Genomic DNA, 26,522 nt, shown 5'->3' with positions numbered 1-26,522 from the left:
AAATCCCTGACCCCGCCGGGAATCGAACCCGGGAACCCGGGCGTGGGAAGCGAGAACGCTACCGCACGACCACGAGATGCGGGTCATTTTCCAACAACGTCACAATTCTTGAGATGCGCTTTTTTCCAGTCGTTACCTACCTTTCTTCGCTCAAGCGATCTACGACAAATCACTGCTAGAAGGGGAGAAAGTTTTTTCGTATAAACATTATACACTCCTGGAAATGGAAAAAAGAACACATTGACACCGGTGTGTCAGACCCACCATACTTGCTCCGGACACTGCGAGAGGGCCGTACAAGCAATGATCACACGCACGGCACAGCGGACACACCAGGAACCGCGGTGTTGGCCGTCGAATGGCGCTAGCTGCGCAGCATTTGTGCACCGCCGCCGTCAGTGTCAGCCAGTTTGCCGTGGCATACGGAGCTCCATCGCAGTCCTTAACACTGGTAGCATGCCGCGACAGCGTGGACGTGAACCGTATGTGCAGTTGACGGACTTTGAGCGAGGGCGTATAGTGGGCATGCGGGAGGCCGGGTGGACGTACCGCCGAATTGCTCAACACGTGGGGCGTGAGGTCTCCACAGTACATCGATGTTGTCGCCAGTGGTCGGCAGAAGGTGCACGTGCCCGTCGACCTGGGACCGGACCGCAGCGACGCACGGATGCACGCCAAGACCGTAGGATCCTACGCAGTGCCGTAGGGGACCGCACCGCCACTTCCCAGCAAATTAGGGACACTGTTGCTCCTGGGGTATCGGCGACGACCATTCGCAACCGTCTCCATGAAGCTGGGCTACGGTCCCGCACACCGTTAGGCCGTCTTCCGCTCACGCCCCAACATCGTGCAGCCCGCCTCCAGTGGTGTCGCGACAGGCGTGAATGGAGGGACGAATGGAGACGTGTCGTCTTCAGCGATGAGAGTCGCTTCTGCCTTGGTGCCAATGATGGTCGTATGCGTGTTTGGCGCCGTGCAGGTGAGCGCCACAATCAGGACTGCATACGACCGAGGCACACAGGGCCAACACCCGGCATCATGGTGTGGGGAGCGATCTCCTACACTGGCCGTACACCACTGGTGATCGTCGAGGGGACACTGAATAGTGCACGGTACATCCAAACCGTCATCGAACCCATCGTTCTACCATTCCTAGACCGGCAAGGGAACTTGCTGTTCCAACAGGACAGTGCACGTCCGCATGTATCCCGTGCCACCCAACGTGCTCTAGAAGGTGTAAGTCAACTACCCTGGCCAGCAAGATCTCCGGATCTGTCCCCCATTGAGCATGTTTGGGACTGGATGAAGCGTCGCCTCACGCGGTCTGCACGTCCAGCACGAACGCTGGTCCAACTGAGGCGCCAAGTGGCAATGGCATGGCAAGCCGTTCCACAGGACTACATCCAGCATCTCTACGATCGTCTCCATGGGAGAATAGCAGCCTGCATTGCTGCGAAAGGTGGATATACACTGTACTAGTGCCGACATTGTGCATGCTCTGTTGCCTGTGTCTATGTGCCTGTGGTTCTGTCAGTGTGATCATGTGATGTATCTGACCCCAGGAATGTGTCAATAAAGTTTCCCCTTCCTGGGACAATGAATTCACGGTGTTCTTATTTCAATTTCCAGGAGTGTAGAATGTAGGTATCTCACCTGGTCCTGAAGCCTTTCCGCTACTAAGTGACTGTAGCTGCTTTTCAATTCCGCGATCGGTTATCTCAACATCTGCCTTTTCAAAGTTGGCACGAAGATTGAAAGGAGGGACAGTGTTACGATCTCCCGCCCTGAAACAAATTCGTAAGACCGAATTCAGAATTTCGGCCTTCTCTCTGTAATCTTTCATTTCGGTGTGGTCACTGAGAGAATGGGTAGATAATTTTGCCGGCCTCTATGGCCGACCGGTTCTAGGCGATTCAGTCCGGAACCGCGCTGCTGCTACGGTCGCAGTTTCGAAACCTGCGTCGGGCATGGATGAGTGTGATGTCCTTAGGTTAGTTAGGTTAAGTAGTCCTAAGTTCAGGGGCTGACGACCTCAGACGTTAAGTCCGATAGTGCTTAGAGCCATTTTTTGGCATTCCCGTTGCATTCTTAATGTCACCACCTCTGCTTTTTATTTTACCGAAGGTTTTCCGCCTTTTCAATATGCTGAGTGATTCCTTCCCACAGTAACTTTTTTCCCCGATTTTTTCACATTTTTCGTGTAGCCACTTCGGCTTGGCTTCCCTGCACTTCCTATTCTTTCAGGAGTGCTAGTTCTGCAGGGTTCGCAAGAGAGCTGTAAAGTTTGGAAGATAGGAGACGAGGTACTGACAGAAGTAACGCTGTGAGGACAGGGCGTGAGTCGTGCTTGGGTAGCTCAGTTGGTAGAGCACTTTCCCGCAAAAGGCAAAGGTCCCGAGTTCGAGTCTCGGTCCGGCACACAGTTTTAATCTGCCAGGAAGTTCCATAAACACCTTTATCTTTCCGTACGAGCTCCGATTTCCCTTATTTTATCGTGGTGATCGTTCCTCCCTATGTAGGTCGGTGTCAACAAAATATTTTCGCATTCGGAGGAGAAAGTTGGTGATTGGAATTTCGTGAGAAGATTCCGTCGCAACGAAAAACGCCTTTCTTTTAATGATATCCAGCCCATATGCTGTATCATTTCTGTGACACTCTCTCCCATATTTCGCGATAATACAAAACGTGCTGCCTTTCTTTGAACTTTTTCGATGTACTCCGTCTGTCCTATCTGGTAAGGATCGTACACCTCGCAGCAGTATTCTAAAAGAGGACGGACAAGCGTATTGTAGGCGGTCTCCTTAGTAGGGCTGTTACATTTTCTAAGTGTCTTGCCAATAAAACGCAGTCTTTGGTTAGCCTTCCCCTCAACATTTTCTGTGTGTTCCTTCCAGTTTAAGTTGTTCGTAATTGTAATACCTAGGTATTTAGTTGAATTTACGTCTTTTAGATTACACTGATTTATCGTGTAACCGAAGTTTGAGCTTCTTTTAGCACTCATGTGGATGACTTCACACTTTTTGTTATTTAGGGTCAACTGCCACTTTTCACTCCATTCCGATATCTTTTCTAAATCGTTTTTCAGTTTGTTTTGATCTTCTGATGACTTTATTAGTCGATAAACTACAGCGTCATCTGCAAACAACCGAAGACGGCTGCTCGGATTATCTCCCAAATCGTTTAATATATACAGGGTGAGCCACCTAACATTACCGCTGGATATATTTCGTAAACCACATCAAATACTGACGAATCGATTCCACAGACCGAACGTGAGGAGAGGGGCTAGTGTAATTGGTTAATACAAACCATAAAAAAATGCACGGAAGTATGTTTTCTAACACAAACCTACGTTTTTTAAATGGAACCCCGTTAGTTTTGTTAGCACATCTGAACATATAAACAAATACGTAATCAGTGCCGTTTGTTGCATTGTAAAATGTTAATTACATCCGGAGACATTGTAACCTAAAGTTGACGCTTGAGTACCACTCCTCCGCTGTTCGATCGTGTGTATCGTAGAGCACCGAATTACGTAGGGATCCTTAGGTACAGAAGAGACTGGAACAGCACATTACGTCCACATGCTAACACCTTTTTATTGGTCTTTTTCACTGACGCACATGTACATTACCATGAGGGGTGAGGTACACGTACACACCTGGTTTCCGTTTTCAATTACTGAGTGGAATATGTCCCGACATGTCAGGCCAATAGATGTTCAATGTGGTGGCCATCATTTGCTGCACACAATTGCAATCTCTAGCGTAATGAATGTCGTACACGCCGCAGTACATCTGGTGTAATGTCGCCGCAGGCTGCCACAATACGTTGTTTCATATCCTCTGGGGTTGTAGGCACATCACGGTACACATTCTCCTTTAACGTACCCCACAGAAAGACGTCCAGAGGTGTAAGATCAGGAGAACGGGCTGACCAACTTATGCGTCCTCCACGTCCTATGAAACGCCCGTCGAACATCCTGTCAAGGGTCAGCCTAGTTTTAATTGCGGAATGTGCAGGCGCACCATCATGCTGATACCACATACGTCGACGCGTTTCCAGTGGGACATTTTCGAGCAACGTTGGCAGATCGTTCTGTAGAAACGTGATGTATGTTGCAGCTGTTTGGGCCCCTGCAACGAAGTGAGGACCAATGAGGTGGTCGCCAATGATTCCGCACCATACATTTACAGTCCACGGTCGCTGTCACTCTACCTGTCTGAGCCAGCGAGGATTGTCCACGGGCCAGTAATGCATGTTCCGTAGATTCACTGCCCCGTGGTTTGTGAAACCCGCTTCATCGGTAAACAGGTAGAACTGCAACGCATTCTCTGTTAATGCCCATTGACAGAATTACACTCGATGATTAAAGTCATCGCCATGTAATTGCTGATGTAGCGACACATGAAACGGGTGAAAGCGGTGACGATGCAGTATGCGCATAACACTACTTTGACTCAGTCCACTGGCTCTCGCGTCCCGTGTACTCATGTGTGGGTTCATGGCAACAGCAGCTAACACATCAACTGCACCCGCTTCTCCTGTGACGGGCCCGTTACGGGACCCGTTTGCGAGCTACGACCATACCTGTTGCATACAGTTGGCGGTAGATGTTTTGCAATGTGCGGCACGTTGGATGCTCTCTGTCCGGGTACCGTTCTGCATACACCCTGCAGGCTCCAGCTGCATTTTGTCGACACTCGCCATGGATGAGTATCATCTCCGCCTTTTCAAAGTTCGAATACACAATGGTCACAGTTCCTACAACACTACACTATCACAGACGTCTGGTAACACGGTGTACTACAGTTGATCTGCGTGCGGAGACGAATGCAGAATAACAATAGCAGCAAGCGCTACATGCGGACACTGCGACAGCTAGACCAAACCACAACAGTGCACTACAGCCACACTCGTAAACACGGTCGTCATCGTAAACATGTCCCTGCAGATGCTGCTTGCCGACCGTGGCCCGTGTTTGTTACAACACGCAACTGAGCGTCGGAGGTTTCAAGCGTCAACTTTAGGTTACAATATCTCCGGAGGTAATTAACGTTTTACAATGCAACAAACGGCACTGATTACGTATTTGTTTATATGTTCAGATGTGCTAACAAAACTAACGTGGTTCCATTTTTAAAAAAACGTAGGTTTGTGTTAAAAAACATACTTCCGTGCATTTTTGTATGGTTTGTATTAAACAATTACACTAGCCCCTCTCCTCACGTTCGGTCTGTGGAATCGGTTCGTCAGTAGTTGATGTGGTTTACGAAATATATCCAGCGGTAAGGTTAGGTGACTCACCCTGTATAAGGAACAGCAAAGGGCCTATGTCACTACCCTGGGGAACGGCAGAAACCACTTCTATTTTACTCTATGACAGGAAATCACAAATCCAGTCACATAACTGAGACGATATTCCATAAGCACGCAATATCACTACGAGCTGCTTGTGTGGTATCGTGTCAAAAGCCTTCCGGAAATCTAATAATACGGAATCGATCTGAAATCCCTTGTCAATAGCACTCAACACTTCATGTGTTGGTTTGATGCCACGCACTTTGCGGCAACTTTTTTTTAAATCTTACAAAAAAGTCGGAGTCAATCCTACATGGCACTGTCACTTTTACATTAAAAAAAAAAAAACAAGACCTACAGAGGCACAAAAATGCAGTAGTCCCGAAAATGGTCCATGAGAAGAAGACCACAAGGGTTGGTTAACTCAGTCTATACCTTAACGAGGATATACAAGGTTTCACATTGACGAATGAGTCGCGATTCCAGGGCAGGCGCCAGAACTTCCAGTATGCAGTGTCCTTATATTGGTGGTAGGCGAGTGGGTGCCTATCCCTCCCACCACCTACAATGTAATGAACATAGTGGCGTAACAACCATGCAACGGCACTTGACTTCGCTTTCGCGAAGTAGGAGGAGTCTGGACGCAACAAGAGATCAGCCGAGAAGGCAGTCTCAGCGGATCGAGCTTGAAGCGCTAATTGTTTTTTAAGCCGGTGCCATTTCGTTTCGTGACCGTGACAGGTAAATCAATGTTGCAGAGTGTCCGTGGTAGGACAGCGACTATACTGGATCGTGACATTAAGTCCAATACTCATTGGTCGATAACAGGTTGAATACCACTTGATACCGCGCTACCGCTGTTGGCAGAACAGTGTGACATTACAGCCTTTATCACTGCGATTTTTAACATGTAAAAGTTTTTTTTTCTGTATTCGCGTCAGTATGTGCGAACTTTTAACATATACCAATGAATTTTGTAACCAGATATCTTTGCCGCGCTCCTGAAAAGCGCAGAATATCACGATAGCTATAAACTGTTATACGCTGCTATCGATCAGTAAAAAAACGATGCACCTATGTTTCAAAAATAACAATTGCCAATTTTTTTAGTTCCGCAGGGAGCCGCGCCGCTCTCTAGCTGTTCTTCTGTGAATGTGTTGCGAGTCGGACGCAAAAGTATTGTGCTCCATACTGATATAATCATTTTATTGTAAATTTAAGAGTTTAAGTGATTAAAAATATATGTAGCCACAAACAAGCGAGAATGTGTATCATGAAAATTCGCTCCACCGCCACAATGGGTGGCCATGTTAATGTAAGTTTCCGTTTCATAATATAATACTTGAAGCCTTGAAGTTTATTTAATTTCAAAGAAAATCTCTCAACCTTATTTTCATTAATTATACTTGTGATAATCTTTTCTGTTTAAAAGATTTATGCAGCTTATGATCCAGCGTGTGTTCTGTCGGAACAGGAGGCTGTCGTGACGACATCGCTATAGTATTTATTCCAAGTTCTTTCAGTTCCGTTTATATGTTCGTACAAATCCAATTAGTTGGTCCCTTAGGTTTCTTTCATGTAACTTCTGTCTGTTTTCTCCGCGCGATCTTCCTCCGAAAAAAAATTTCTGTTCATTTTTTTTAGTAATTTTCGATATCGCGAATGAGAAAAGACAGCCGCCTCCTGCTCCGAACGGAACACCACGACTTTTCTAACGTCGGAGAGTACCGCACGAATTTTCCGCTAAAAGGTAATAGAATTTCTTAAAGCTGGATCAATTACACATGTTGCTGCTGTTCTCCGACAAATCTGGTGTGATTAATAGTAATTTATTCTGTCACGACAAAAGGAACCAATTTTATTTTTACCAAAGCAACAAAGCTTTCAATTAAATTACTAAGAAAAAAAAAATCTTACCAGAACAGGAAGGCTAAGATGTAACCACACCGTCTTCCAAGAAGTTTGCGGAGGTGCCATTCAACCAGCGCCGTACAGTCGATTCATCTACCCCGCGTTAAGGGGAGGTTTACTATCATTTGATTAAAAAAAATCGATTTCTTAAAATTACATTTTTGGGTCCATAAAAGTGTTAAAATCCACCCCTGAAACGGTTTTTCCGAATACGGAACAGAAATGTTTGTTATTCGCGGTTGAACAAAAAAGTGCACCTGCCTGAAATCGGCCATTTCCACGCAGCAGTTTTTTTCTTTCGCAGGACGAGTTTTTGTACCGGTGCTTGGGAGGAAACAAACAAAATTCAAATGAAAGTATGAAAACGTGTGTGTTTGAAAGTTAGCCCCCAAGCATTTGCATTCTGGTGTGAGGACTGTGGAGATTGCAACTTTCCTGGCAGTGAGCAGCTCCAACGAAGCGTATTCAGCAATTCTGAAGACCATGACAACGACGGACGTCACCCTGGGACTCTATTCGACGCATTTCGCCAAGCATTCGGACGACCACCGGATTGAAGCGGCCGAAAACCGCTTGTCACCGGCCGTGAGAGCGGCTCTGCAGCAGCGCAGGATGGCCCAGACCGAGCAGAACGCCGTCTGTGACGAAGAGGAAGGACTAGTTTATGGACCCGGAATATAAGATTAAACTTAAGTTGCATAATATCGCGTTTATATCTAGTCAAAACTTCAAACGCGTTTTTATAGAAATGACGCTTTTTTTTTATCGCGCGGTATTGTAACTTCAAATCTACTGAACCGATTGGCATGACTCTTTGTTTCCGACGAAGCTAACTAAATTGTCTAGGTGTTGTACCACTTTTATTCCGGTATATCAACTATAAATATTTTTACTTGGCCGACAAAGTCGAAAAATTGATGAAAAAAAACCCTATTTTTTCCAAATGGCCGCCATTTTGTTTCCTATGGTCCAAATAACTTAAGCGAGGTGCAACTCATAAAGAATCGTATATACTTCGCTAACGCCAACTCAATTTTGATTTCAGACGTGCAGGCTGACCTGTGACATACCGTGCGTGGAGGTCTACATCGAAATTTTGTTTCGTTCCGACGACACTTCCGCCTTTGCTCTTCGACATTTCCGGTCGAAAAAATTCCAGTTTATAGAGGAAATATCAACAAACATTTTGACCATATTTGACATTGATATCTGTAGCACATCCCGAGAAAAAAAATTCTCAAAGAACATGCTTTTTTCAATTCCTGTAACACTGATGTATATGTCTATTTCTATTCTTTTGAAAAGCCTGTATTACTACAAATGTTATCTGTATTATTATGTTTTTAATTATGTATTTTGTACCTTTGTTATTGTATTCTTATGTTATAAAATTGTAATTGACAGCAGTTCATCAAATTAAGTAACTTGTAAGCATACATTTCACTGCACACGTTTCTGTTGGTCATAGTATATGGACAATATGTGAGAAGCAGAGACTGTTAGTGTTTGCACGTGTGTTGATAATTCAGCAAGGGACTGGATAACAGCATTGCTGGTTCTAAGGACAATTCCGAAAACTTTGTGCGTGCACAAGTGGTGGTTATGGACTTGCTATATTCTCCGCAAGACTCTTCGATGATGAATGTGCACCTGCACAGTCGCAACAGATGGCTGCTGGCCATCTCTACAACGACTACAATGGGTCTGCATCTCTGGTGGCCCACCAATACCGTAATCTCTACCAGGACTACAGTGGGTCTGCTCTGTGATGACCTACCTACCAATATTCTTCAAAAGTTCGAATGACTCTGCTGTGGGTTTGCTCTGTTGTGGCCCATTACCTGTCTGCATGTCAAGAGCAGTGCTCCTTCCGTTGGAAGGACAACACTACTTCTTCAAGACTGCATGGAAATCCACTACTTCTGTGTGCAATTTCTTTTACTAATGAGACTTTGTGAAAAAAACTGTAATTACTATTATGATGAATAATCTGGACTGTCTTTATGGACTGTGAGAAAATTTTAGCTTTTGACCAACATTGTATCAATAAGTGTGTGCTTTTCATATATTTGTTATTGTAATTATGAAAAATTTTATCAAATCATTATTGGCCACTGCCCAAAACAATTTGTAAAATTTTTTGTGGGGAGCGTGGGGGCTATGTAAGTAGGCTGTTTATGTTTTCTTATTCGTAACGCCACGTAGCGCTCTGTATGAAAATCGCTGGCTGTGCTGTGTGCAGTCTGTGGCTGGTTGGCATTGTTGTCTGCCATTGTAGTGTCGGGCAGCTGGATGTGAGCAGCGCGTAGCGTTGCGCAGTTGGAGGTGAGCCGCCAGCAGTGGTGGATGTGGGGAGAGAGATGGCGGAGTTTTGAAATTTGTAAAAATGGATGTCATGAACTGCTGTATATATTATGACTTTTGATGAATATTAAGGTAAATACATTGTTTGTTCTCTATTAAAATCTTTCATTTGCTAACTATGCCTATCAGTAGTTAGTGCCTTCCGTAGTTTGAATCTTTTATTTAGCTGGCAGTAGTGGCGCTCGCTGCATTGCAGTAGTTCGAGTAACCAAGATTTTTGTGAGGTAAGCGATTTGTGAAACGCATAGGTTGATGTTAGTCAGGGCCATTCTTTTGTAGGGATTTCTGAAAGTCAGATTGCGTTGCGCTAAAAATATTGTGTGTCAGTTTAAGCAGAGTCATGTATAATTGTTGAAAGGGGACGTTTCAACCTCTCCCCTTAAGAAAAATTTGGTGGTGAGATGCTACCTCTGTAGAATATCAGCCCCAAACAACTGACAGCAATATAAAGTTCACGGTTGCGTTTTAACTGGAAATTCACCCGACCTTTATCGACAGGCGGAGCAAGATGGCCAATGTGTGGACTGCTTGAGAGACAGTCAGCACGGTGCACCAAGCAGACACGGTTTCACTTGACTATCGGACACTTCCAAACCACCGAGAGAGCGCGTATGCGCAGCAACTTCGTTTCGTAATCGAAAAATGTGATGCTTCCATAGAAAACCACTAGACAGCTGTTTTAGTTTCCTACCCATCGGCACGGGAACGGGAAAGATCTGAGAAAGTAATACGTTTTACACAAGACGTGTTCTCTAGAATCCGAACTTCCTGAGGCAGGCTAGGGGAACGCCGTTCATGTTTCGGGATTGCTCCTCGTATGTTCTCCGTAACAGACTTCCAACTAAGTGAAGCCATTTGGAGTGGTACTACGATCCATTATGATCCCGAAGATTTAAATCTATCGACCACCGTCGTCCACGAAATCATAGCATTATCAAAACCCCGTAGGAATTTCGTAAGTCGACATTTGCAGGACGGTGTCCACAATGAGGAAATCAAAGAAAAACTGGGAATGAACTCTATAGATGTAGCAGTCAGGGCGAACAGGCTTAGATGGTGGGGTCATGTTACACGCATGGGAGAAGCAAGGTTACCCAAGAGACTCGTGGATTCAGCAGTAGAGGGTAGGAGGAGTCGCGGCAGACCGAGGAGAAGGTACCTGGATTCGGTTAAGAATGATTTTGAAGTAATAGGTTTAACAGCAGAAGAGGCACCAATGTTAGCACTGAATAGGGGATCATGGAGGAACTGTATAAGGGGGGCTATGCTCCAGACTGAACGCTGAAAGGCATAATCAGTCGTAAATGATGATGATGATGACATTTGCCTTCGTCAATGCGGCATCAGATACGATGCAAAAGGTATACATCTGCTAGACATCAACGTCTGACATGAGCGTAGCTAGTTCAACCATAGATGTTGATGAATGAGGATTATCAAATTATTTGACATAACTAACTTAACTCTTCCCATCCCAGACAGGCCATGAGGGCCCAACGTTACCGACCGGCCGCCGTGTCATCCTCATCCCATAGGCGTCACTGGATGCGGATGTGGAGGGGCATGTGGTCAGCACACCGCTCTCCCGGCCGTATGTCAGTTCACGAGACCGGAGCCGCTACTTCTCAAAGTAGCTCCTCAGTTTGCCTTGTAAGTAGCCTGTTTAGGTTTCTACGTTGGTAACGCCACGTAGCACTCTGTATGAAAAATCACTGACTGTGCTGTGTGAAGTCTGTGGCTGGTTTGCATTGTTGGAATATTTGCTATTGCAGTGTTGGGCAGTTGGATGTGAACAGCGCGTAGCGTTGCGCAGTTGGAGGTGAGCCGCCAGCAGTGGCGGATGTGGGGAGAGAGATGGCGGAGTTTTGAGAGCGGACGATCTGGACGTGTGTCCATCAGAGAGAGTAAATTTGTAAGACAGGATGTCATGAACTGATATTTATATTGTGACTTTTGAACACTATTAAGATAAATACATTGTTTGTTCTCTATCAAAATCTTTCATTTGCTAACTATGGCTATCAGTTGTTAGTGCCTTCAGTAGTTCGAATCTTTTATTTAGCTGGCAGTATTGGCGCTCGCTGTATTGCAGTAGTTCGAGTAACGAAGATTTTTGTGAGGTAAGTGACTCATGAAAGGTATAGGTTATTGTTAGGCAGGGCCATTCTTTTGTAGGGATTATTGAAAGTCAGACTGCGTTGCGCTAAAAAAAGTATTGTGTGTCAGTTTATTGATGATCAGAATAAGTAAAGAGAGAAATGTCTGTGTGGTGTCACCGCCAGACACCACTCTTGCTAGGTGGTAGCTTTAAATCGGCCGCGGTCCATTAGTACATGTCGGACCCGCGTGTCGCCACTATCAGTAATTGCAGACCGAGCGCCACCACACGGCAGGTCTAGAGAGAGACGTACTAGCACTCGCCCCAGTTGTACGGACGACTTTGCTAGCAACTACACTGACGAAGCCTTTCTCTCATTTGCCGAGAGATAGTTAGAATAGCCTTCAGCTAAGTCCATGGCTACGACCTAGCAAGGCGCCATTAACCATTTCTAGAGAGAGTCTCAATTGTATCATCAAGAATGCTGTATACAAATGATGGATTAAAGTTAAGTATTCCATCAACTAGGTACTTTTCTTTACAGCATTCATTACGTATCCTGTTTCAGACCTAACGCCAGCCGGCGTGTGTAAACGCGTGCGTTTCGGTTACCCGTCACTGTGGACTGGCTGTCTTGTCAGTCCACAACAGTCTGAGTGCGTTCAGTTTTGCTCACCTGTTTGACAATCGAATAACGTAAGGGGTTTACCAGCACAGTACTTCATAAATTTTCCAAAGGGGATGTTTCAGCCTTACAAGGGCTGAGGGCACCCCGCTTGGCAACAGCGCTCGGCAGACCGGGTGGTAGCCCATACTTATATGGATATGGTGTCTGTTCTTCTGTTCTTTCGGACATGTCCGAAAGTCCTGCAGCCTTCTAGAACGAAATTGGAGTTATACTAATACTTCCAGCTGCTAACGGGCGTTGATATGTATGAACAGGGACAGGCGAAAATGTGTCCCCCGACCGGGACTCAAACCCGGGGTCTCCTGCTCGCATGGCAGACGCTCTATCCATCTGAGCCTTCGTGGGCACAGAGGATAGAGCGACGACAGGGACTAAGATATTGCGGACGCCTCACGCGAGACCCACATTCTCACCTTGTATGTCCACACACTACATTCGTGGTGTCCCACCCCAACACACTCCTAACTCGTGGAAGACATTCTTACCAAGTCCCGTAAGAGTTCAGGGAATATGTGTGCATCCGCACAGGAGAAGAAGGTCATGGCCAGTATTGTCAGAACTACATACCTATATGGATATGGTGTCTGCCCGGTCGGGGCAAACATTTTCACCTGTCCCCGTTGACATATACAGGGTGTTTCAAAAATGACCGGTATATTTCAAACGCCAATAAAAACTAAACGAGCAGCGATAGAAATACACCGTTTGTTGCAATATGCTTGAGACAACAGTACATTTTCAGGCGGACAAACTTTCGAAATTACAGTAGTTGCAATTTTCAACAACAGATGGCGCTGCAAGCGATGCGAACGATATATAAGACAACGCAGTCTGTGGGTGCGCCATTCTGTACGTCGTCTTTCTGCTGTAAGCGTGTGCTGTTCACAACGTGCAAGTGTGCTGTAGAAAACATGGTTTATTCCTTAGAACAGAGGATTTTTCTGGTGTTGGAATTCCACCGCCTAGAACACAGTGTTGTTGCAACAAGACGAAGTTTTCAACAGAGGTTTAATGTAACCAAAGGACCGAAAAGCGATACAATAAAGGATCTGTTTGAAAAACTTCAACGGACTGGGAACGTGACGGATGAACGTGCCGGAAAGGTAGGGCGACCGCGTACGGCAACCACAGAGGGCAACGCGCAACTACTGCAGCAGGTGATCCGACAGCGGCCTCGGGTTTCCATTCGCCGTGTTGCAGCTGCGGTCCAAATGACGCCAACGTCCATGTATCGTCTCGTGCGCCAGAGTTTACACCTCTATCCCTACAAAATTCAAACGCGGCAACCCCTCAGCGCCGCTACCATTGCTGCACGAGAGACATACGCTAACGATATAGTGCACAGGATTGATGACGGCGATATGCATGTGGGCAGCATTTGGTTTACTGACGAAGCCATCTGTTGTTGAAAATTGTAACTACTGTAATTTCGAAAGTTTGTCTGCCTGAAAATGTACTGTTGTCCCAAGCATATTGCAACAAACGGTGTATTACTATCGCTGCTCGTTTAGTTTTTATTGCCGTTTCAAATATACCGGTCATTTTTTAAACACCCTGTATCAACGCCCGTTAGGAGCTGGAAATATTAATATAGTTCTAATTTCGGATGGTAACCCATCCAAGTGCTAGTCCAGACCGACAGCGCTGAACTTCGGTGATCCGACGGGAACCGGTGTTATCACTGCGGCAAGGCCGTTGGCAAATTATTTGACACGCATCACCGCATTATTTGATTGCATTGCCTTAGAACCTTAAAATATTTACCTCGATAAGGGATAGTTGACCTTAACGCCTGATGTAAATTTCAGCTTGTTGCCTCTATCCATTTTCGAAAAAAGGGTGCTTCAACAGTCGGACAGATAGATAGCAAAGTGATCTTATAAGGATTCCATATTTACCGATTGAGGTACGGACCCCCAAAAATGGACCCTTTCTTGTACATTATTGACTCCTGGCGTATGCAGAAGTACCCTGCTTATACGATAATCTGCCTGTACACGAAATCGGAATGTCGAAGTGTTGATTAAAAGTGAATGTGCCATTTCGTGAACCCTACGCGTATACTTTTGCTGACAGGTGAAAAGTACGTTCGCCTGTTATAAAAGTGCCATATCTCAGCGCACAACAATCTGAAATCTCAACTAGAAGTGAGAAAATAAATTAAATAATTGTCTGGGTCCTTAATCACTTGCAGGCTCCAACTGTCGGCAAAACGCTTTGACATGCTTGGTTTGCCGCGAGATTATCGCCAGATCGCGAGGTATTTACAACGTTAACGAAGTTGTTTTTTTTCGCATGATTATCAAATTAACGAATGTGACTATTACATACGCAGTTTCGCTCGTTGCTGGTCGTGCTTCGATTTTTTTTTTTTCCTTTGAACGTTTTTGGGATATCTACTACCCTGGGGAGTACACTGGTTTTCTTGTAGTGTAAAAGTCAAACCAAAAATTAATGTGCTAGGATTTGTTTTTCATTTTCAAGTACTGTTAGTTACATAAGGTTATATAATACACTCCTGGAAATTGAAATAAGAACACCGTGAATTCATTGTCCCACGAAGGGGAAACTTTATTGACACATTCCTGGGGTCAGATACATCACATGATCACACTGACAGAACCACAGGCACATAGACACAGGCAACAGAGCATGCACAATGTCGGCACTAGTACAGTGTATATCCACCTTTCGCAGCAATGCAGGCTGCTATTCTCCCATGGAGACGATCGTAGAGATGCTGGATGTAGTCCTGTGGAACGGCTTGCCATGCCATTTCCACCTGGCGCCTCAGTTGGACCAGCGTTCGTGCTGGACGTGCAGACCGCGTGAGACGACGCTTCATCCAGTCCCAAACATGCTCAATGGGGGACAGATCCGGAGATCTTGCTGGCCAGGGTAGTTGACTTACACCTTCTAGAGCACGTTGGGTGGCACGGGATACATGCGGACGTGCATTGTCCTGTTGGAACAGCAAGTTCCCTTGCCGGTCTAGGAATGGTAGAACGATGGGTTCGATGACGGTTTGGATGTACCGTGCACTATTCAGTGTCCCCTCGACGATCACCAGTGGTGTACGGCCAGTGTAGGAGATCGCTCCCCACACCATGAAGCCGGGTGTTGGCCCTGTGTGCCTCGGTCGTATGCAGTCCTGATTGTGGCACTCACCTGCACGGCGCCAAACACGCATACGACCATCATTGGCACCAAGGCAGAAGCGACTCTCATCGCTGAAGACGACACGTCTCCATTCGTCCCTCCATTCACGCCTGTCGCGACACCACTGGAGGCGGGCTGCACGATGTTGGGGCGTGAGCGGAAGACGGCCTAACGGTGTGCGGGACCGTAGCCCAGCTTCATGGAGACGGTTGCGAATGGTCCTCGCCGATACCCCAGGAGCAACAGCGTCCCTAATTTGCTGGGAAGTGGCGGTGCGGTCCCCTACGGCACTGCGTAGGATCCTACGGTCTCGGCGTGCATCCGTGCGTCGCTGCGGTCCGGTCCCAGGTCGACGGGCACGTGCACCTTCCGCCGACCACTGGCGACAACATCGATGTACTGTGGAGACCTCAAGCCCCACGTGTTGAGCAATTCGGCGGTACGTCCACCCGGCCTCCCGCATGCCCACTATACGCCCTCGCTCAAAGTCCGTCAACTGCACATACGGTTCACGTCCACGGTGTCGCGGCATGCTACCAATGTTAAAGACTGCGATGGAGCTCCGTATGCCACTGCAAACTGGCTGACACTGACGGCGGCGGTGCACAAATGCTGCGCAGCTAGCGCCATTCGACGGCCAACACCGCGGTACCTGGTGTTTCCGCTGTGCCGTGCGTGTGATCATTGCTTGTACAGCCCTCTCGCAGTGTCCGGAGCAAGTATGGTGGGTCTGACACACCGGTGTCAATGTGTTCTTTTTTCCATTTCCAGGAGTGTATAATATTTGTGGTGATAAAAAATAACTTTTATAATATTTGAAATGGTTGTTTTGTAAATAATTCCATTGTATTTCTCGATGTCACAAAAATATTGTCATTGACCCCACAAAGTCTGGCGACAGCAAAAGGAAAAAAACTTACCTCGTAAGATTACATCTGAACACGGAGCATAGAATTTCGTTCCTGTGTTGTTAGCCACTCCGCTACCGACTCACTTGGTATAACGTCACGCGTATGCAGTAGTGCCAATACTTTGTCTCTTTTTCGCAAAACTTAAAGTGTTTGTACCTAAGATAAAGTAAGAGTCAATTTCTTTCGCTCTACTTTCACCAAGCAAAGTTTTGAGAGAGAAATCTATTGCAGCTACTCCCTGCACGATACACTTTCAGGAACTTGCTGATGTAATTCCACAACCATTCTTGCAGTATTTCCACGCCATAAACATAGGGCCCCAAATGTCGGTCTTAAGAAACTCATATGCACACCATCAAAAAAAGTTTTGCATCAACCCGGTTCCCAGAACTCTTGAAGATCGACGTTGACTGTGGATATTGTATCACAGACGCAGTCCCTTTGATTGTTCAGAGATGTCACTAAACCCGCCAAAATATGTAAACAACCATGCATGAGCAGCGCCTATTAGACGGAGGGGCTCCGACAGCCAGTCAGTTCCAGTCATTCCACAAGGAAGGAGGTACATGGCTCTTGTTGTCTGTAGTTAAACCATGCCTAGACGGTCAATACCGCGGTTCGATCTCGTCCACGTTGTTTATTTCTGCCAGGAAGGGCTCTCAACAAGTGAAGCGTCCAGGCCTCTCGGAATGGACCAAAGCGATGTTGTTCAGACATGAGGGAGATACAGAGAGACAGAAACTGTCGATGACCTACGAAAGTGGCAGTTGAGGAGATAACTGCGAACGTAGAAGCAGGGATACGAACCCTCCCCAAAGAATCTGCAAATGCAATTCGAATCGAAACGACGAGGGTCTTGTGCCGCAGTAAACCTTCGGAAAGTAACATAACGAAAGGAGAGGGAAGGGCTCTCAGAGATTAAAATGCAGACGAAGGGATAGTGGTTCTTCCTTCTGACAAAGGCAATGCTACTGTTGTGATGAATAAAGAGGATTATGAGACTAAGATTTTGGATCTTTTAACGTCAGGGCAATATAATAAACTTAAGAAAGACCCTACAGCTAGCACATTGAGGAGAACAAATACGCTGATTAAGTCATCTACTTCAATTCAAAAGGAGGAGAAGAAAGATTTGTTGAGGAGTGAAGCTATGTGTCCCAGACTTTATGGCCTACCTAAAGTTCATAAGATTAACCTTTCTCTGAGACCCATTGTCAGTGCTATTAATACCCCAACGTACCAAATAGCAAGATATCTGGCAACTTGTTTACAACCACATATTGGCAGAACTGATTCTTATGCAAAAGACTCATGTCATTTCATTGAGAAACTGGAGGGACTAACTTGGGCTCCTGAGGATATTCTTGTCAGTTTTGACATAGTGTCTTTATTTACTATGATTACGTTTAACGATGTTTTCCAGCAGATTTGACTGCTCTTTCCAGACACTGTCTTATCACTAGTCAGTTCCAGTGGGAAGACGAGTTTTATGAGCGGGTTGGTGGTGTGGCCATGGGTAACGCATTCAGTCCTATGATCGCCAATTTTTACATGGAAAAATTCGAACAATTAGCTCTCGAAAAAGCGAACAAGAAAGCATTTCGATGGTATCGATACGTGGATGATACATTTGTGGTTTGGTTACATGGCAAAAAAGCTTTAGAGTAATTCTTTTGTTATTAAAATAGTATCAATCCTAAAATCCAGTTTACCATGGAAATGAAGAAATACAATGCAATATCCTTCTTGGATGTCTTCGATATGAGACAGACAGAAGGCAGTTTGAAACATTAAATCTTTCGGAAGGTTACGCATATCTACAGATACTTGCATACGGAATCATCATCCACAACAGAATAGAGGTGTAATTAAAAGTCTAGTGGACAGAGCTAAAAGGATTTGTGCGCCGGAATACCTGGACGCCGAGTTAAAACATCTAAAGCAGTCTTTTGAGAAGAATGGGTACTCTAGTAAGAAAATAAATAGAGTTTTGCGACCGAATAACGGGAGGCCTAAGGACAACCATAGGACACAGCGATGGAAGAAGGTTTCTCTACCTTTCATCAAAAAAGTAACGGATAAAATCGGCAAGATTTTAAGGAAACATACCGTTTGACCGATTTTCAGACCAACTAAGAAAATAGGCCAAGCACTTCGTTCCATTAAGGATAAACGTCCCCCTCTGTCTGCAAGTGGTGTATACAAGATTCCGTGTACATGTATTAGGGTCTACATTGGAACTACAAAGAGAAGTGTGAATACACGGTTGAATGAACATAAAAGTCTTTGCCGACTAGGGGAAACAGACAAGTCAGCCGTGGCGGAACAAGCTGTTCAGTCCGGTGATCACGTAGTGAAATTTTCGGAAACTGAAGTTTTATCTGCTATGACGAACTATTATCCACGGCTATATAGAGAAGCCTTCGAAATATATAAACATGGGGATAATTTTGTCAGAAAAGACGAAACCATGAAACTCAGCGATATATGGACAGTGGCGCTACAGAAACTATGAGAAGTTTTTATCTTTGACGTGCTATGATCGATAGTTGTATTTTATCTCTGACAAAATTTATCTCTGCTACCACGTGAAATCCAGACCACGTCCGCTTTCGACGGTCTTTAGACCGCTCTTCGACGTCCGACTCGTCAGTCGGCAAGACAGCACAACCTGGAGCACCTCCGAAGATGTCCAACGTAGCCTTGGACGAAAAGTCAGGGACAGAAGAGTTCCATGGACCACGGCCATACAACCCGGAAGAATACTCGGCAGCTGAAACATCCGGTCATGAAAGCCTTCATTGTATGAATGGTCAGCATTTTCTCCATACAAGAACCTTATGGAACATGCGTGGAATAGATTGAAAAGGGCTGTTTATGGACGACGTGACCCACCAACCACTCTGAGGGATCTACGCTGAATCGCCGTTGAGGAATGGGGACAATCTGGACGAACAGTGCCTTGATGAACTTGTTGATAGTATGCCATGACGAATACAGGCATGCATCAGTGCAAGAGGAAATGCTACTGTGTATTAGAAGTACCGGTGTGTACAGCAATATGGACCACCACCTATGAAGGTCTCGCGGTATGGTGGTACAACATGCAATGTGTGGTTTTCATGAGCAATGAAAAGGGCGGAAATGATGTTTATGTTGATCTTTATTCCAATTTTCCTTACAGGTTCAAGAACTCTCGGAACCGAGGTGATGCAAAACTTTTTTAATGTGTGTGTATTTCTTTACGTCTTCAGTCGTGTAACAGCTGCGAACTGCTATGAAGATGTTCCTTTATTTGATTCATCGTTGCCAGTTGTGAACTGTTTGAAACTTCTTCTTCTAATTAGTTTAGCTTTCTGATCTGTGTCTGGAGCTTACACATCCTTAAAAAATAAAAAATAAATAAAAAAAGGAAATATACCGCCTCTCTCTCTCTACTTTGGTATTAAAGTGTTTCGATTTTAATGTAAGATGTGGTCGAGATTTCGGGATTGTTTGTAAAAAAAGTAAAGGATATTTAATACACAGTAGGCGTCGCGTGTATTCGGCATGGTCGTAAATGTGGCTTACATATACACTATGTTGTCAAAAGTATCCGGGCACGTGGTTCATAAATATAGTACCAGAACAGAAGACTACTACCAAAAAATTGAAGATCGAATTATTATATCGTTGTCTCTCAGAATCTATCGGTGCTCTTAGTTTCGCTATGTAATCAAAAGTATCCGGACACCTGGCTGAAAATGACTTACAAGTTCGTAGCGCCCTCCATCGGTAACGCTGAAATTCAGTAAGGTGTTGGCCCACCCTTAGCCTTGATGACAGCTTCCACTCTAGCAGGCATACGTTCGATCAGGTGCTGGAAGGTTTCTTGGGGAATGACAGCCCATTCTTCACGAAGTGCTGCACTGAGAAATGGTATCGATGTCGGTAGGTGAGGCCTGGCACGAAGTCGGCGTTCTATAGGAGTAAGGTCATGCGCAGGCCAGTCCATTACAGGTATGTTGTTGTCGTGAAATCACTCCGCCACACGTCGTGCATTATGAACAGGTGCTCGATCGAGTTCAAAGATGCAATCGCCATCCCCGAATTGCTCTGAAGTTGTGGGAAGGAAGAATTATCACACTGGACTCGCATTCGGGAGGGCGGCGGTCCAAACAAGCGTCCAGCCATCCTGATTGCGATTTCGCCAAATCGCTTCAGGCAATCGCCGAGACGGTTCCTTCGAAAGGGCACGGGGGCACGGCCTACTTCCTTTCCCGCCATTCCCTTATCTGATGGTATAGATGACGTCGCTGCTTGGTCCCCTCCACCAATCAACCAACCAACCATCCACCGACACGTCTTTCTCCTCTCTACAAGTCCGCGCAATTCCCATACGGCCGGCCGTCGTGACCGAGCGGTTCTAGCCGCTTCAGTCTGGTACCACGCGACCGCTACGGTCGCAGTTTCGAATCCTGCCTCGGGTATGGATGTGTGTGATGTCCTTAGGTTGGTTAGGTGTAAGTAGTTTTAAGTTCTAGGGGACTGATGACCTCAGATGTTACAGTGCTCACAGCCATTTGAACCAATTCCCATACACCAATGAAACAGCCTCCACAAAATGCTGTCCGATTATATTTTTGTTATCAACAGATAGTCTGCACTCCTAGAAAAAGTTTTACAACATCAACTAATCATTACACACCAATTCCTTAAGAGATTTTGGGTTACTGTCCCACATTTTAGTTAATTTCTCTACGTCAGCCAATACGCGCGTCTCCACGTCTGCATTTCTCGGTAACTGGCGTCCCGACATTCACGTACTCTGCTACTGTTCTTAGATTAACCAATGAGAAGCGCTCTTACAACTCTCTAGGAATAATCTTTAGCATCCCAGAAACGGCGCCACAAAGTTGGCTTATCATTTTACAGACAGAAAAGAATCCATGTCAACAATGCAGCTCCGCCTCTTATCACGGAATATTTATGTGTCATTGACTTCCCCTGGCCCAGCGATCTTGGATGGCGCCTCGTAGGCACAAAACAAAGCTCTTGTGAAATGGGTTTTGGCTGCATGGCACAATTTCCAGAACCTCAGATGCGCATGAGTGAAGGCTTTCATCAACCCACGTTATATGATATCTCAGAATACAGCCTTGTACCCCAAATCGCTCAAGGCGAATTTTGCTAAAAATTGCAACCAAATGACTCAGATGTGCTGACGATGCCTTGTTCGTCGCCCACTACCTGCCTTGAGTGGTCAGCTCATATCATCCACTTGCACTTTCCTCCGAAGAACGAGGAGATCCAATTCCCAGAGCGCTCAGTCCGAAACACCAACCCATTGGCCTGGGGTCACTGCACACAGCCTGGCTTGTCACGTACCCAGCTGCACTACAGAGCCATTACGAAAGAGAAGGAATTAGTATAAAAATAGACATCATAAACCTGTCAATCACTGACGCTGCTAATAACAAGCATTAACTATTTTATTAACTGTTGCGACTACACTCATGCTCATAAATTAAGGATAATTGCAGAATACAGTGCCACACAACGTGGCACTATACAAAACTGGAGCTAATAGCATAGGCACATAGGGAACACACACGACACCGATCTGTAAGTCCACGCTATTGGTGATAAGTTGAGAAAACCGTGCCGGCCGGAGTGGCCGAGCGGTTAAAGGCGCTACAGTCTGGAACCGCACGACCGCTACGCTCGCAGGTTCGAATCCTGCCTCGGGCATGGATGTGTGTGATGTCCTTAGGTTAGTTAGGTTTAAGTAGTTCTAAGTTCTAGGGGACTTATGACCACAGCAGTTGAGTCCCATAGTGCTCAGAGCCATTTGAACCATTTGAGAAAACCGTCCCGAAACACATGTTACAAAACGCCACTGTTTCCTGCGCATGTACCCCTACAGCAGTATGGGATATGATCACCATGCACACGAACGCAGGCCGCGCAACGGGCTGGCATACTCTGGATCAGGTGGTCGAGCAGCTGCTGGGGTATTGCCTCCCATTCTTGCACCAGTCCCTGTCAGAGCTGCTTGTAGGGAAGCAGCCTACTCACGCCGTATAAAATTCACATCAGTCTTTCCATTGTGTGCCAGCCTAGTCCGCTGTAACTAGCTCTGACGTCATAAATGTTGCGCAATACTTTAAAAATGAAGTAAATAACCTGAAACGGTTCTAGCATGTCAGGAGTAATACTAAATCAATATGCGTTGAATGTCAGTTCAATAACTTTAACCATTTTCAAAATTTGGACGTTTTTCTGTAAAAATCATTGGCGCAACGGAAAAGAGATAAAGACTTAAAAATTTATATTTAGATTCCCTATTCATATTAATTTAATAGAAACAGTACTTTGGATCTCTCAAATTAAGATTTTAGTTGAAATTCAATATTTTCTGGTTTTTGTATTAAAAATTAAGGAAGCAAGATAGATTAAGTAGGCTAATAAATAAGGCTAGGATGATTAAATTTAAGTAGAATAGAGATCCGCTATAATCATAAAGATGTGAGAAGTTTCAATTGAATAACTATAAAACTATAGCGATAGCGTATCTTCAAAGGGCAAGTTCAGAGCTCGTCTACTGCGTGTAGTGTAATTAAATTAATTCTCTCGCCCAAAATATTTGACTTAGCCACGTCAGACTTTTATTATGATTACTTACCTGTGTGTTGAATGCACATTTAAATTGAGAGCTTCATCAGCAAAGGAAGCGATGGTTTATTCAATAACTTAAAGTAGTGCTTTACTAGCCCAGCGGCTAGTTGGGAGAGCCGATTTGATCAGGCGTTCCCTTAGCCGTCCGCACCGCGGCTTTATATATAAGAACGCTGCGTGAGGAAGCAAGGCCCCAGTTCTCTCCAGACGCTGAATAACACGCCACCTGTGCCGGGAGTCGCGTCGCGTCGGTATCAGCGCTATAAACAGCCTCGGATGCCGTATTAAGTTACTCGGGATACGCGTGACCATGAAATCATTTTCGAGTTAAGTGTTAATTCTGGGGTGACTTTTTGGTGATCTATCTTCAGTTTGCGTAGGTCGTATTTTCACGTGCCGCCGCGGGACAAACATTCTACCATTATTTAGCGTGGCGTTTGATGAACATTATCATCAAATTATGGCGAGCATTCACTTAAACATTTAATTTGAACAGTTATAGTTGTATCAGCGCATTAGACTCTGAACTGCTCTGGTAGTTGGATTGTGTGGATTCCTTTTTTTTTTTCATCTGTGACTTTCAGAATATAGCAAACGTTTTTACACTATCGTTTTTGATTATGAATTGCAGACAAGCTGTAGCTATAAGTGTATTTCTCAGATGAAGAGGGCACTAGGAATTCTAATTACAGGCTTCACGTTTTGCTAATCACTTTCTGGTTGCCAAAATTGTAGTTAGAGAGCCAGTGTTGAGAACGGCAAAAGACAGCATAATTAATAGGAACATTTATATAACAATTAATTCCACCTGCCGCCCCACATATGGTTAAACGGCAGGGAAATGCATCTTTTCTACATTACATTACAAACCAAACATTAATAAACAGCATAATTCCACCCGCTGCCCCACAATTGGTTAATCGGCCGGGAAATGCATCATTTCTGCAGTTACATTACATTCTAAACATTAAATAACAGCAACCTAATTCCACGGGCCGCCCCACATGCTGGAGCATCCCAGGGTTTGATGCCGTGCAGAGATTCATCGACCGAGAACATCCCATACGTGCTCGATGGGGTTTAGGTCTGAAGAACAGACAGGCCGCTCCATTCGCCTGATATCTTCTGTTTCAAAGTACTCCTCCATGACGCCAGCTTCGCTGGTGCCGTGCTTTATCATCCATCAGGAGGAAGGTGCGACCCACTGCACCGCTGAAAAGGCGGACATACTGGTGCAAAATGACGTCCCGATACACCTGACCTGTTACAGTTCCTCTGTCAAAGACATGCAGGGGTGTACGTGCACCAATCATAATCTTACCCCACACCATCAAACCACGACCTCCATACAGGTCATTTCAAGAACATTAAGGGGTTGGTATCTGGTTCCTGGTTCACGCCAGATGAAAACCCGGCGAGAATCACTGTTGAGACTGTACCTGGAATTTTCCGTGAACATAACCTGGGACCACTGTTCCAATGGCTATGTGTGTTCTTGATACCAGGCTTCACGGGCTCTCCTGTGACCAGGGGGGTCAGTAGAATGCACCTTGTAGGTCACTGGGCGAATAAATCATGTCTGTTCAGTCGTCTGTAGACTGTGTGTCTGGAGACAACTGTTCCAGTGGCTGCGGTAAGGTCCCGCACAAGGCTATCTGCAATACTCGGTGGCCGTCTGCGGGCACTGATGGTGAGATATCGGTCTTCTTGTGGTGTTGTACAGTGTGCACGTCCCGAACTGTAGCGCCTGGACACGTTTCCTGTCTGCTGGAATGGTTGCCATAGTTTTGAGGTCACACTTCCTTTCACACGATGGGCCCGTGCTACGACCTGCTGTGTTTGACCAGCCTCCAGTCGCCCTAGTATTCTACCCGTCATCAGTATGTGTTCTTTGAGCCATTTTCAACACACAGTCACCATTAGCACGTCTGGAAACGTCTGCACACTTACTCGCTGCACCATACCTCTACGGATCTTGTAATATTAGTAATTTTCGCCTCACAAACATTAATATACGCTCAATAGTAAACGCCTGATGGCCTAAAGTTATCGAACAATTGTAAAGTAAAAGAAATGAACCATCGCATAGCAGTGACAGAATCTATTATTCTTTATCTTTGCCGTTCTTGCGCGGTGCCAGTAAATCTCTATGTACATGTATCGATTAATGGTGTAAAAAAAAAAAAAGAATTCTGTTGTTTCAAGACAAATGGGGCTTTTGGCGCCTCACCTTTTACTGTTTGTATTTCATGAGAGGCGGACGCGGACTTGCTGCGTTCCGCAACTGTATTTTATATTCTATGTGAAAGTATTGAGTGAATATGCTAATTGTTATTTTTTCCAATCAGAAAACATGTAGTTTCTTGTAACTGATATCGAACAGACAGAGTCAAGAGGACATTTTGACTGTTATGTATAAAGTATCTAACCACAATGGTCATCTATTGTAATTTAATATGAAAAGGTACGTAGCATTAAAAAACGTGTGTTAAAGATAAGTGTGCTTATTTTCGTAAATTAACCTTGATGATTCCATCTCCTTATTTACCTGTATGTTAATTATTTTTGTGTTACTTCATCACCAGAAATACGATCACGCTGATGGGCCGAATGCAGCATGAGGCAGAAGGAACATTATCGTTTTCCTATTATTTCTGAACCAACTCCTTTTTTTTAATTGTGTAGTGTTGCATTTCTTTTAAAGTCTATAAATCTTCTGGTCCCTTAGTGTTGATCCGGGTATGACTACATCGCGACTATAAAAATGCATAGAAATGATAATGTTTCTTCCGAACGATCTCATATATATATATATATATATATATATCAATATGCTGCTCTTATTGAGGTATTTAATGCTCAACGTATGTTATTATAATAGTGTAATCAATCCCTGATTCTGTTGCCAAGTGGCCCACCAAAATATTCACTTTTTCGACATTAAAAAAAAGTAACAGTTCTTTTCATTTTCGTCCCCCAAGAGCAACGCTACAATCTGGACTGATGCCAGCGCCACCGCGCGACGACCGCAGGTCAGATGCACCGCACTGTCATTCCACGAGGTGATTTAAACCCGCAAACAGCCCACCAGAGCGTTGTTTCACCATGTATTAGCATTATCCTTAATTTATGACCATGAGTGTAGTATCGAGGCAGTAATTATTTTATATGAATTGTGAATAACACGTGAGATGAGCCAGTCCAGCAATGGATGAATGAGCTAATATCTTGATTACACTCCGTAAATTTACACACCGAGCGTGCAAATATTTTTTTAAGACGTTGCAAACTGCACAACAGAAAGGACCACTTTATCGGAACCCCATAATTGTCTACCATTGTGACGCATAACTTTGGAATTTGGATCAAAAGTGCGTGCACCCTTCCTCCGTAATGGCGCAAAAGCGTAACGCCATGGAGGTAAGAATAGAGG

The sequence above is a fragment of the Schistocerca cancellata genome, chromosome 10 (genome assembly GCF_023864275.1).
Source record: "Schistocerca cancellata isolate TAMUIC-IGC-003103 chromosome 10, iqSchCanc2.1, whole genome shotgun sequence".
Lineage (NCBI taxonomy): Eukaryota > Metazoa > Arthropoda > Insecta > Orthoptera > Acrididae > Schistocerca > Schistocerca cancellata.
This window is presented reverse-complemented; position numbering follows the sequence as displayed.